General features: G+C 39.4%; 1 non-coding gene across 1 annotated transcript; it reads right to left on the reverse strand.

The window, feature by feature from the left end:
- Positions 1–9,277: 9,277 nt before the first annotated feature.
- LOC130839440 (U6 spliceosomal RNA) lies at positions 9,278–9,384 on the reverse strand. The gene has a single exon (XR_009049838.1). It is a non-coding gene; the product is annotated as a U6 spliceosomal RNA (small nuclear RNA).
- Between the last annotated feature and the right edge of the window lie 4,865 nt (positions 9,385–14,249).

The raw sequence follows: 14,249 nt of genomic DNA on the forward strand, positions 1-14,249 counted from the left end.
TAAGTACTCATTTTCCCCTTGATTATGTTTTCTCACCCAACTTTCATAAATCGTAAAACAAAGTATTCTGGAACTTAAAAAAGAATCTGTAAGGCATTGACTACATTTATATTTGATTAAAATGCTTTCTTGCTCCTTTCACTGTGGTCGTTCATTCATTCAAGATCTATTTCTTGAGTGTCGTGTTAGGCATTGTATTTATCAGGGATGCAGTTGAGCGAGATAGACCAGATTCTTGTCCTCAAAGTGGAAGAGTTATAGCAGGTGATAAACATGCAAATAAATAATTAACTTCAGATATGCTTGGGTCTGTGAAGAAAGTAACAGGGTAATAGGATACAGTGCGATAAAGGAGGGGTGACAGGAACTAGTGCTGGAGAAGAGCTACATGGGGTGGAGATTCGAGTTAAGGACCCCAAGAAGCAACTAGCCATGCAAAGATGGGCACTAGGAAGGTTCCAAGATGCACTGGAATTTTTTCACTGTTGATATTTTGTGTATTTTATTCATTCATCCTCAGTTTTCCTCCTCCGCACTTGCCAATAGAATTAATTGACACATCCCTGCCGTTACTTCACTATGTAGGTTCCTTTACCTTATTACCTCCCCAGAGCGTTGCTCTGGACTAAACCCTTTACATACATTATCTCATTTAGCCCTGCAAAGCAATCTTTTTTAAACTGTGGGTCAAAACCCCTGATAAGGCCATGAAATCCATTCAATGAGCCGTAACTGATTTTTAAAATATAAACTAAATTAAAATTTAAAATGTTAGCATTGGGACTTCCCTGGTGGTGCAGTGGTTAAGAATCTGCCTGCCAGTACAGGGGACCTGGGTTCGAGCCCAGGTCTGGGAAGATCCCACTTGCCTCGGAGCAACTAAGACCATGTGCCACAACTACTGAGCCTGTGTACCACAACTATTGAAGCCCATGTACCTAGAGCCCATGCTCCGCAACAAGAAAAGCCATTGCAATGAGAAGACCCTGCTCACCGCAGCTAGAGAACACCTACATGCAGCAACAAACACCCAATAAATAAATAAATAAAATTTTAAAAAATAAATAAAATGTTAGCATTACTAAAAGTAAAAATAAATGTCATCTCATGATCTTTTGTTTTGGTTGTGTGTGTTGCATGCGTGCTGCATTCTGATCATAACATAAAGCATATATACCTGAGGGTTCCAGTAAAAAAAAGTCTGAAAGTTAGAAAACCACCAATGTAGGTATTAATAGGCTCATTTACAATGAGAAAAGTAGGAATGAATTTTGCCCAGATCTTGCAATTATTGTCATGGCCTGGATTTAAGCCCTAAGTTAAACTATCTTTTTTGAGTTCTAGCTCAGTGTTCCATTTCTCCGTCTCTAAGTCTGGTCCATCACATTTCCCTTTGGCACCTAGCAGTGCTTAGAGAATGGTTAGTGAGCATCTGTTACAGGACAGGCCCTCCTGGGCTAGATCCCGGGGAAGGTGAGGAGGGAGACAGACTGACAAATAGGACATTGCAAAGCATTGTTTTATTTTATTTTGGCACACAGGCTTAGTTGCTCCGCGGCATGTGGGATCTTCCTGGAGCTAGGATTGAACCCGTGGCCTCTGCATTAGCAGGCAGATTCTTAACCACTGCGCCAGCTAGGAAGCTCCCAAAGCATTGTTAATAAGTGGAAGCTTTGCTAACTTGCCTTCAAAGGAGACAATTCTGCAGCACTTTCATTTGCCTGATGGGCCCCGCAAGTTTCTAGCAAGAGCTTGGGACCACAGAGGGAAGACCGGACCACCAGGGAAGTCCCCTTATGTTACTATTATAAAGGTATTCAATGGAATCTAAATACCACAGCAATTTGACACCCACTATCAGCCATTTAAAAATGCATGACATATATATACTACCAACTGTAAAATAGATAGCCAGTGGGAAGTTGTTGTACAACAAAGGGTGTTCAACTCGAGGATGGAAGATGCCTCAGAGGACTGGGAGGGGGAGGATGGGGGGGACTCGAGGGAGGGAGGGGGGGAGTCGAGGGAAGGAGGGAATACGGGGATATGTGTATAAAAACAGATGATTGAACTTGGTGTACCCCCCCAAAAAATAATTAAAAAATAAATAAATTAATTAATTAATTTTAAAAAAATGCATGAATATGGGGACTTTCCTGGCGGTCCAGTGGTTAAGATGCCATGCTCCCAATGCAGGGGGGGCAGTTTCCATCCCAGTCGGGGAATTAAGATTCCACATGCCTTGTAGCATGGCCAAAAAAAGAAAAAAGAAAAGTACATGAATATCTCACAAAGATCCTTTAAAAATTAGCAACTCAGATCCAGCAACATATAAAAAGAATTGTACACCATGATGAAGTATGATTTATCTCACAAATGCAAAGCTGGTTTGACATCAGAAAATGAGTTAGTGTAATACATCATGTAAATAGGATAAAGGATAAAAACCACATGATTTGATGAGAATGTAGAGAAATTGAAGCATTCATACATTGTTAGTAGGAATGTAAGATGGTGCAGGCACTTTGGAAAACAGTTTGGCAGTTCCTCAAAAAGCTAAGTATATAGTTACTGTATAAACCAGCAATTCTACTCCTAAGTATATACCCAAGAGAACTGAAAATGTATGTTCATGAAAAACCTTGTTCATGAATGTGCATGGCAGCATTATTCATAATTGCCAAAGAGTGGATATAACACAAATGTCCATCAACGAATGAATGGATAAACAAACTGTGATATTTCCATACAGTGGAACATTATTCAACCATAAAAAGAAATGAAGTACTGATAAATGCTACAACCATAAAGACGGGAAGTAGACAGTGGTTGCCCGGGGCTTAGGAAAAGGGAAAATGGAAAGTATGAGATTTCATTTGGGGGTGACGAAAATGTTCTGGAATTAGGTAGTGATGATTGCATAATTTTGTAAGTATACTAAAAACCACTGAATTGTACACTTTAAAAGTGAATTTTATGGTATGTAAATTGTATCTCAATTGTACAAGTGTGATCATCTCAATAGTTGCAAAAAAAGCTTTTGACAAAAATCCAACACCCTTTCACGAGAAAGACACAGCAAACTAGGAATAAACAGAAACTTCCTCAGTGTTGATAAAGAACATTTACAGAATGTACAGCTAATTTCATGCTTAAAGTGAATGTTTTCCTTCTAAGACCGAGAAGGAGACAGAGTTGTCCATGCTTCCCACTTCTGTCCAGCATCATAATGGGGGTCCTATCAGGCAATTAGGCAACAAAATGAGATCAAAGGAATCCAGATCGAAAAGGAAGAAGTAGAAGTAAAAGACGTGATCTTATATATAGAAAGTCCTAAGGAATTCAGCAATAAACTCTTAGAACTAACAAGTGGGCTCAGCAAGATTGCGGGTATAAGATCAATATACACTCTAATAAAAATTTTAAAAAAGATCATTATGTAAAAGTCAATTGTGTTTCTCTGTACTAATAACAAACAAACCAAAAATGAAACAAATGATACAATTACACTTATATAGCATCAAAAATCATAAAATACTTAATAATACATTGAAAAAAAGGACAAAATTTTTACTCTGAAAACTGTAAAACATTATTGAAAGAAATTAATGAAGACCTTAAAAGTTGGAAAGATCCCACGTTCATGGATTAGAAGACAATATTGCTTTTTAAAAAAAATATTTATTTATTTATTTACCATATGACCCAGCAATCCTACTACTGGGCTTACACCCTGAGAAAAGCATAATTCAAAAAGATACATGTACCACAGTGTTCATTGCAGCACCATTTACAATAGCCAGAACATTAAAGCGACCTAAATGTCCACTGACAGATGAATGGATAAAGAAGATGTGGTACATATATACAGTGGAATATTAGCCATAAAAAGGAACGAAACTAAGTCATTTGTAGAGCATTGATGGACTTAGAGACTGTCTTACAGAATGAAGTAAGTCAGAAAGAGAAAAAAAAATACCATACATTGACACATATACATGAAATTTCAAAAAATGGTACTAATGAACCTAGTGGTGGGCAGGAATAGAGACTCAGACGTAGAGAAAGGACTTGTTGGCACCGGGCGTGGGGCAGGGAAGACTGGGGCAAATTGAGAGAGTAGCATTGACAGATATACACTACTATGAGTAAAACAGCTAGTGGGAAGCTGCTGTATAGCATAGGCAGCTCAGCTCGGTGCTTTGTGACAACCTAGAGGGGTGGGATGGGGAGGGTGGGAGGCTCAAGAGGAAAGGGATATATGTATACACATAGCTGATTCACTTTGTTGTACAGCAGACACTAACACAACATTGTAAAGCAATTATAATCCAATAAAGATGTAAAAATTTTTTATTTATGTATATTTGGCTGCACTGGGTCTTAGTTGCCGAATGTGGGATCTTTGTTGCCACATGGGGGATCTTTAGTTGCAGCATGCGGGATCTAGTTCCATGACCAGGAATGGAACCTGGGCCCCCTATGTTGGGAGCACAAAGTCTTAACCACTGGACCACCAGGGAAGTCCCGACAACATCATTAAGAGGGCAATATTCCCCCAGTTGATCTACAGAGTCAATGCAATACCTATTAAAATCCCAGCTGGCTTTTTTGCAGAAATTGACAAGTTGATCCTAAAATTCATGTGGAAATACAAGGGACCCAAACAGCCAAAACAATTTTGAAAAAGGAAATAAAGCTGGAGTACTCACACGTTCACATTTCAAAATTTACTACAAAGACAGTGTGGTTCTGGTCTATGATAGACATATAGATCAGTGGAATAGAACTGAGAATTCAGAAATAAAGCCTGCATTTATAGTTAGTTGATTTTTGACAAGGGTGCCAAGACAATTCAATGGGGAAAGAATAGTCTTCTTAAAAAAGGATGCTGGACTATTTACAATAGCCAGGACATGGAAGCAACCTAAATGCCCATCAACAAATGAATGGATAAAGATGTGGCAAATATATACAATGGAATATTACTCAGCTATAAGAAGGAATGAAATGGAGCTATATGTAATGGGGTGGATAGACCTAGAGTCTGTCATACAGAGTGAAGTAAGCCAGAAAGAGAAAAACAAATGTTGTATGCTAACATATATACGGAAGCTAAAAACAAACAAACAAACAAAAAATGGTCCTGATGAAACCAGTGACAAGACAAGAATAAGGATGCAGATGCAGAGAATGGACTGGAGGACACAGAGTTGGGGGGGCGGGGGGCGAAGGGCAATCTGGGACGAAGTGAGAGAGTAGCATAGACATATATACAGTACCAGCTGTAAAATAGCCAGTGGGAAGTTGCTATGTAACAAAGGGAGATCAACTCATTGGTGGGTGATGCCTTAGAGGGCCAGGACGGGGAGGGTAGGGGGGGAGTCGCGGGAGGGAGGGGATATGGGGATATGTGTATAAATACAGCTGATTGACTTTGGTGTACTTCATAGGCTGGTACAAGAGTGTAAAGCAATTATATTCCAATAAAGAGCTTAAAAAAAAAGGATGCTGGAATAACTGGATATCCACATGTAAAAGAATGAAGTTGTACCTGTTTCTTCACCATACACAAAAATTAACTCCAAATGAGTCATGTAAGAGCAAAGACTATAAATCTCTTTGAAGAAAACTTTAAAAATAAATCTTTGCATCCTAGAGTTAGGCAAAGCCATCTTAGATACAATAACAAAAGCACAAATGACAAAAGGAGAAATGAATAAATTGGACCTCATCAAAATTAAAAATTTTGTGGGGACTTCCCTATGGTCCAGTGGTTAGGATTCTGTGCTTCCACTGCAGGGGCCCCAGTTCCAATCCCTGGATGGGGAATTAAGACCCCATATGCCTTGCAATGCGGCCAAAAAAACATTAAAAACTTTGTGCTTCAAAGGACATCATTGAGAAAGAGAAAAGAAAGACAACACATAAAACAGGAGAAAATATTTGCAAAACATGTATCTGATAAGGGACTCACATCCAGAACATGTTAAAAACGCTTACAAACCAACAATAAAAAATGGACAAGGGACTTGAATAGATATTTCTGCAAAAAGAAAATACCAATGGCCAACAAGTGCATGAAAGATGCTCAGTGTCATTAGCCATCAGGGAAATGCAAATCAAAACCATGATGAAAACTACTTCACATATATGGAGATGGTTAGAATAAAAAAAAAACAGTTAATAAGTGTTACGGAGGATATATAGGAATTAGAACACTTGTACATTGCTCGTGGGAATGTAAAATTATGTAGCCACATTGAAAACCAGTTTGACATTATTTTAAAAAGTTAAAACATAAATTCCCACATAGCCCAGCAATTCCACTTGTGCTTACCTATGAAAAACGAGAACATGTGTGCATACAAAGACTTGCCAGTGAATGTTCATAGCAGCATTATTCAGAACAGCAAAAAACTGGAAACAAATGTGCATCAACTGATGAACGGATAAGCAAAATGTGGCACATCCACACAACTGAATATTATTCAGCCATAAAAATGAATGAGGAACTGACATAGGGTACAACATAGATGAACCTTGAGAAAATTTTGCTACGTGATAGAATCCAGTCACAAAAAATTCATATTGTATGATTCCATTTATATGAAATGTCAGACTAGGCAAACCTCTAGCGATGAAAAGCAGATTACTGGGCTTCCTTGGTGGTGCAGTGGCTAAGAATCCGCCTGCCAATGCAGGGGACACGGGTTCGAGCCCTGCTCTGGGAAGATTCCACATGCCATGGAGCAACTAAGCCTGTGTGCCACAACTATTGAGCCTACGCTCTAGAGCCCATGAGCCATAACTGTTGAGCCTGTGTGCCACAACTACTGAAGCCCATGAGCCTAGAGCCCACGCTCCGCAACAAGAGAAGTCAGCGCAATAAGAAGCCTGCACGCTGCAATGAAGAGTAGTCCCTGCTCTCCGCAACTACAGAAAGCCCACATGCAGCAGTGAAGATGCAACACAGCCAATAAATAAAATAAACAAATTAATTAAAATTTAAAAAAACTTTAGAAAAGTAGATTACTGGTTTTCAGATCTAGGGAAGTTGGGGAAAAATGGGGAGTGTCTGCTAACGGGTAGGGGGTTTCTTTTGTGGGTGATGAAAATGTTGTAAAATTGATTGTGGTGACGACTGTACAACTGTGAATATACTAAAAACCACTGAACTGTACACTTTAAATGGGTAAATTGTATGGTACGTGAATTACATCTCAATAAAGCTGTTACAAAATAAACAAATAACCTCTTTGTTAAAGTAAAATGTTTTACATTGTTCCCTTCCTCTCTGGACTACTATTTCCTTTCCCTTTTCCCCTGGAGTTGTTTTCTTTTTTCTATTTTTTTTTAAAATGAGTTGGGAATTGTTCTCTCAATCTCTGTTTTCTGAAAGACTGTGTGTAGTACTGGTGTTTTCTTCAATTTGTATTTGACAGATTAATCAGAAAAATCATCTGGCCCTGGAAGGTATATTGTGGGAAGATTTTCAACTACAAATTTGATTTTTTTTCTCTTTTATTTATGTGTTATTTTTTAAGGACTTTTATTAAGATATAACTGACAAACAATAAACTGCATGTATTTAAAGTGTACAATCTTATATATTTTTTCTTGTTAGTAATGTATATATATGGCAATCCCAATCTCCCAATTCATCCCACCTGAACCCTTCCTGCTTTCCCCACTTGGTGTCCATATGTTTGTTATCTACATCTGTGTCTCTAGTTCTGCCTTGCAAACTGGTTGATCTGTACCATTTTTCTAGATTCTGCATATATGCATTACTATATGATATTTTTCTCTTTCTGACTTCACTCTGTATGATGGTCTCTAAGTCCATCCATGTCTCTACAAATGTCCCAATTTCGTTCCTTTTTACAGCTGAGTAATATTCCATTGTATGTATATGCCACATCTTCTTTATCCATTCATCTGTTGATGGACATTTAGGTTGCTTCCATGACCTGGCTATTGTAAATTGTGCTGCGATGAACATTGGGGTGCATGTATCTTTTTGAATTATGGTTTTCTTTGGGTATATGCCCAGTAGTGGGATGGCTGGGTCATATGGTAATCCTATATTTTTCATTTTTCAAGGAACCTCCATACTGTTTTCCACAGTGGCTGTATCAATTTACATTCCCACCAACAGTGCAAGAGGGTTCCCTTTTCTCCACACCCTCTCCAGCATTTATTGTTTGTAGATTTTCTGATGATGCCCATTCTAACTGGTGTGAGGTGATACCTCATTGTAGTTTTGATTTGCATTTCTCTAATAATTAGGGATGAGCAGCTTTTCATGTGCCTCTTGGCCATCCGTATGTCTTGTTTGGAGAAATGCCTATTTAGGTCTTCTGCCCATTTTTTGATTGGGTTGTTTGTTTTTTTTCTTGATATTGAGCTGGATGAACTGTTTATATATTTTGGAGATTAATCCTTTGTCTGTTGATTCATTTGCAAATATTTTCTCTTATTCTGAGGGTTGTCTTTTCATCTTTCTTATAGTTTCCTCTGCTGTGCAAAAGATTTTGTTTCATTAGGTCCCACTTATTTGTTTTTGTTTTTATTTCCATTACTCTAGGAGGTGGGTCAGAAAAGACCCCGCTGTGATTTATGTCAAAGAGGGTTCTTCCTATGTTTTCCTTTAAGAGTTTTATAGTGTCTGGCCTTACATTTAGGTCTTTAATTCATTTTGAGTTTATTTTTGTATATGGTGTTAGGGAGTGTTCTAATTTCATTCTTTTACATGTAGCTGTCCAGTTTTCCCAGAACCACTTGTTGAAGAGGCTGTCTTTTCTCCATTGTATATCCTTGCCTCCTTTGTTATAGATTAGTTGACCATAGTTTATCTCTGAGCTTTCTATCCTGTTCCATTGATCTATATTTCTGTTTTTGTGCCAGTACCATATTGTCTTGATTACTGTAGCTTTGTAGTATAGTCTGAAGTCAGGGAGTTTGATTCCTCCAGCTCTGTTTTTTTCCCCTCAAGATTGCTTTGGCTATTCAGGGTCTTTTGTGTCTCCATACAAATTTTAGGATTTTTTGTTCTAGTTCTGTGAAAAATGCCATTGGTAATTTGATAGGGATCGCATTGAATCTGTAAATTGTTTTGGGTAGGATAGTCATTTTCACAATGTTGATCCTTCCAATCCAAGAACATGGTATATCTCTCTATCTGTTTGTATTGTCTTTGATTTCTTTCATCAGTGTCTTATAGTTTTCTGAGTACAGGTCTTTTATCTCCTTAGTTAGGTTTATTCCTAGATATAAAAATATGGAATGCTTCACGAATTTGCATGTCATCCTCATGCAGGGGCCATGCTAATCTTCTCTATATCATTCCAATTTTAGTATATGTGCTGCTGAAGTGAGCACAAGAATTGTTTTCTAAAATAAAATATTTTTATGCCTGAAAAATTTTTTTAATAATTTTATTTGTTTATTTGTTTATTTATTTATTTATTTTTGGCTGTGTTGGGTCTTTGTTGCTGGGCACAGGCTTTGTGTATTTGTGGCGAGCAAGGCTACTCTTTGTTGCGGTGCGCAGGCTTCTCATTGTGGTGGCTTCTCTTGTTGTGGATCATGGTCTTTAGGCACACAGGCTTCAGTAGTTGTGGCACATGGGCTCAGTAATTGTGGTGTGCAGGCTCTAGAGTGCAGGATCAGTAGTTGTGACACATGGGGTTAGTTGCTCCACGGCATGTGGGATCTTCCCAGACTAGGGATTGAACCCGTGCCCTCTGAATTGGCAGACGGATTCTTAACCACCGCACCACCAGGGAAGTCCTGGAAATGTTTCTTAATGAGATAAGTATAGCTTTCTAAAAATTAGGTCATGAACATTACTTAGTGCTAGAATAACAATATCCAATTGCAATTCCATTCTTTTTTTTCAGCTTTATATTGATATAACTGAGAAATAAAAATTGTATATATATAAAATGTACAGTGTGATGATTTGATATACCTGTACATTGTGAAGTGATTACAACAATCAACCTAATTAACACACCTTTTGTGTGTGTGATGAGAGCACTTAAGATCATGTAGATCTCAGAAATTTCAAGCGTACAGTATAGTATTATTAACTATAGTCACCGTGCAGTACATTCCCAGAACTTATTCATCTTATAACTAAAAGTTTATGTCCTTTCACCAACATTGCCCCATTTCCCCCATCCCTTAGCCCCTGCCAACCAGCATTCTATGCTCTGCTTCTACGAGTTCAACTTTTTTAGAGTCTACATATAAATAAGATCGTATAGTATTTGTCTTTCTATATCTAGCTTATTTCACTTAGCATAATATCCTCAAGATTCATCCATGTTGTCACAAATGGCAGGAATTCCCTCCTTTTTATAGCCAAATAATATTCCTGTGTGTGTGTGTGTGTCTGTGTGTGTGTGTGTATCTCACATTTTCTTTATCGATTCATCTGTCAACAGACACTCAGGTTGTCTCCACATCTTGGCTATTATGAATAATGCTATGATGATCTTGGGGCTGCAGATAGCTTTTTCATATACTGATTTCATTTCCTTTGGATATATACCTACAGGTGGGGTTGCTAGATCATTTGGTAGTTCTATGATTCTATATATTTAAGGTTTTTTTTTTTTTGGCTGTGCCACATGGCTTTTGGGGTCTTTGTTCCCCCACCAGGGATTGAACCCAGTGTAAGTGCCAAGTTCTAACCACTGGACTGCCAGGCAATTCCTTATTTTTTAATTTTTTACATTAAATCTCCATATTGTTTTCCAAAATGGCTGTACCAATAGCAATTCTATTCTTATTTTTCATTGTTATACATTTAAGCACTGAAAAACCTTTTTTCACATAAAGAAGTAGATGTGCATGGAAGGAATTTTGTAAAAGCAGTCACTCAGTTCTTTAAAGTCCTTTTGAGTCATCTGCCAAAATCATGTAATAACACTTCACTGCTAGGATGGTTACTGTTAAAAAAGAAGTGTTGGTGAGGATGTGGAGAAATTAGAACTCTTGTGCACTGTTGGTGGGAATATAAAACAGTGCTGCTGGAAACAGTATAGCAGTTCCTCCAAAAAATTAAAAATAGAACTACCATGTGAATCAGCACTTCCATTTTCTCAATGAGATATGTGTACACTCATCTTCTGTAGCATCATTGTTCACAATAGCCGAAAGGTAGAAGCAACCTAGGTTTCCAATGATGAATCAAGGGATAAGCAAAATGTGGTGTTTATATAAACACAAAATGTTATTCAGCCTTAAAAAGAAAGGAAGGGGGGACTTCCTAGGTGGCACAGTGGTTAAGAATTCGCCTGCCAATGCAGGGGACACGGGTTCAATCCCTGCTCCAGGAAGATCTCACATGCCGAGGAGCAACAAAACCCATGTGCTACAACTACTGAGCCTGCGCTCTACAGCCCGTGAGCTACAACTGTTGTGCCTGTGTGCTGCAACTACTGAAGCCTGAGCACCTAGAGCCCATGCTCCATAACAAGAGGAGCCACCGCAATGAGAAGCCCTTGTACCACAATGAAGAGTAGCCCCCGCTCGCCGCAACTATAGAAAGCCTGTGTACAGCAACGAAGACCCAACGCAGCCAATAAAGAAATAAAAATAAATAAATTAAAAAAAAAAAAAAGAAAGGAAGGGACTTCCCTGGTGGTGCAGTGATTAAGAATCCACCTGCCAATGCAGGGGACAGGGGTTCAATCCCTGGTCTGGGAAGCTCCCACATGCTGTAGAGCAGTTAAGCCCATGTGCCACAACTACTTGAGGTACCTAGAGTAGTCAAGATCATGGAGACAGAAAATAGAATAGTGGTTGTCAGGGGCTGGGGAGTTATTGTTTAATGTTAACAGGGTTTCAGCTTTACAAGATGAAAAAAGTTCTGCGGATGGATGGAGGTGATGGAAGCACAGCAATGTGAATGTACATAATGTCATTGAACTATATCCTTTAAAATGGTTAGGATGATAATCTCATGCATCAATATATTTTACCAAGATTTTAAAAAATTTAAAAAATCAGGGCTTCCCTGATGATGCAGTGGTTAACAACCTGCCTGCCAATGCAGGTGACACGGGTTCGAGCCCTGGTCCAGGAAGATCCCACATGCCGAGGAGCAATTAAGCCTGTGTGCCACAACTACTGAGCCTGTTCTCTAGAGCTCTCAAGCCACAACTACTGAGCGCATGCACTATAACAAAAGAAGCCACTGAAATAAGAAGAGTAGCTCCTGCTCACAGCAACTAGAGAAAGCCTGTGAGCAGCAATGAAGACCCAATGCAGTGAATAAATAAAAATAAGTAAATAAATAAAAATTTATTTAAAAAAATCATATAATAACCTATCATCAAAAAGTATTTTTCTTGCTCTCTCACTAGATTAAGTCCTCCTTAGTGTTGGTGGAAATTTCTTCTTTTACAAAAGGATTTCGTATTGGGTCTTTAGATTCTCTCACCTCCTCAGTTCCTGGAAAATATATCAATAAGGCTTTACCAAAACTTATCAAATGGGAACTAATTTTACCTGGCTTTCCTTCAATTGGAGACAACTTGTATAACCCAATAAACTAAGAAACAAGTGGGAAAATTGTAATGTTGGTAATTTAAACACATCTTTGTCAGTATTTTTTTTGAAAAATAATAAAAAAAAGCTTTTATCTTCTACTTTAAATATATTTTCATCAAAAGCTGGAAGAAGCTGATTGAGCTCATTTAATTTATAGACACTCTTCGCAGTTTACTGTAATTGGCCAGATCAGTCCTTATTGTCAAAACAATCAGTGAAATCTCACTTCATTTCTCTCAGGAACTTTCCTTCCTTCTTCAGTGCAAATCCCTAAGAAAACTCAACAGGAGCCCAGATTGCTTGTATCCAAACAGTGCTTCGCTCTTAGAAATCTGCACAAGACAAGAAAGCCAAGAGAGCAGGATGCATTTAACGTGACTTGGTGTAAGGAGGCTTCAAAGGTGTTCTGTTTCAAATAAGATGCCCTGATCGGTCCTGGGGCCCGCACCCCAGCCTTTCCAACGCCAGGGCCAGGCTCCATTGTAATTCAGCGTGGTGGGGGGTAGGCCTTTCCTTTGTAAGGTGGGCTTAAGAGTGATCATGAGAGAGGGGAAGAGAAGAAGGAAAGCTGAAGGAAGGTCCCAGTCGAGGGAACTGGGCATCCTTGTTCTCCAGAGCCTCCCTCCTTCACTGTGATGGTCTGGGGGCTGGGGGACCCCTCAGATGAGGTACACTTACATTGATTCACCCCCAAACCTGCTGTTTACCCGCTTTCACCATTGTAGTAAATGACCCAGCATCCACCAGTTGTTCAGCCAAGAACCTGGGGGTCGTCCTTGAGTCCTCTCCCCTCCCCACACCCCTTAAGCTATCCATCAAGCTCTGCCACTTTACTTCCAAAATATGGTTCAGATTTAGTCACTTCTCACCCCCACCCCTGTTGCTGAAGCCCAGGCCACCATCACCCTTGCTTGGAAGATTTTAAGAGCCTCTCAAGTGTCTTCCTTCCTCTCCCTTCCTTTTCTCCTACAAACAGTACCCATAAGGGGTCCTGTCCCTCCCTTCTGTAAAATCTTCTCATTGATTTCCTTTGCACTTGGAATAAAATCTGAATAATATCTGACCTAGTAGGGTGACCAGTTTATCCCGGGCCACGCCAACCCTACACAAGGCTCAGTTGGGTCTGACCCTGCCTACCTCCTGGACTGCTTCTCAGGGAAGCCTCTCCTCCCTCCCCTTCTCCCCTCCCCCACTCTCTCACTTCCCCTCCTCTCTTCAGCATATTTTCCTCCAACCCCATGGGGCCCTTGCTGTTCCTTGAAAGAGTCATGTGTGTCTCAGGACCTTTGCACTTGCTCTTCCCTCTCCTTGGAACTCTTGTGTGTTAGGATTCAGCTTCATGCTCCCTCCTCGAAGAGGCCTTGGATCACTCCAGCTGGAGCAGTTCTTTTACCATCACCATCTGGCCCCAATTCCTTCCTGCTTACTCACTGTGGAATTTGAAGCTCTCTGTGCTTCACTTTTTTCCCCATAAAATGGGGACAGATGCTATCCCCCAAAGGACTGGAGGGAGGTGACAATGAGATACTCCCTGCTAAGCTCTCAAATCACTCCTGGAACATGAGTGTTCATAGCAACTGTGATTTTTGCGCTGTCCTGTTTTCTTCCTACCACCTGTCAATATCTGATACAATTATATGTATTTATTTCTTCCATGTTTATTGTCTGTCGCTCCAACCAGA

The sequence above is a fragment of the Hippopotamus amphibius genome, chromosome 16 (assembly GCF_030028045.1).
Source record: "Hippopotamus amphibius kiboko isolate mHipAmp2 chromosome 16, mHipAmp2.hap2, whole genome shotgun sequence".
NCBI classification, from domain to species: Eukaryota; Metazoa; Chordata; class Mammalia; order Artiodactyla; family Hippopotamidae; genus Hippopotamus; species Hippopotamus amphibius.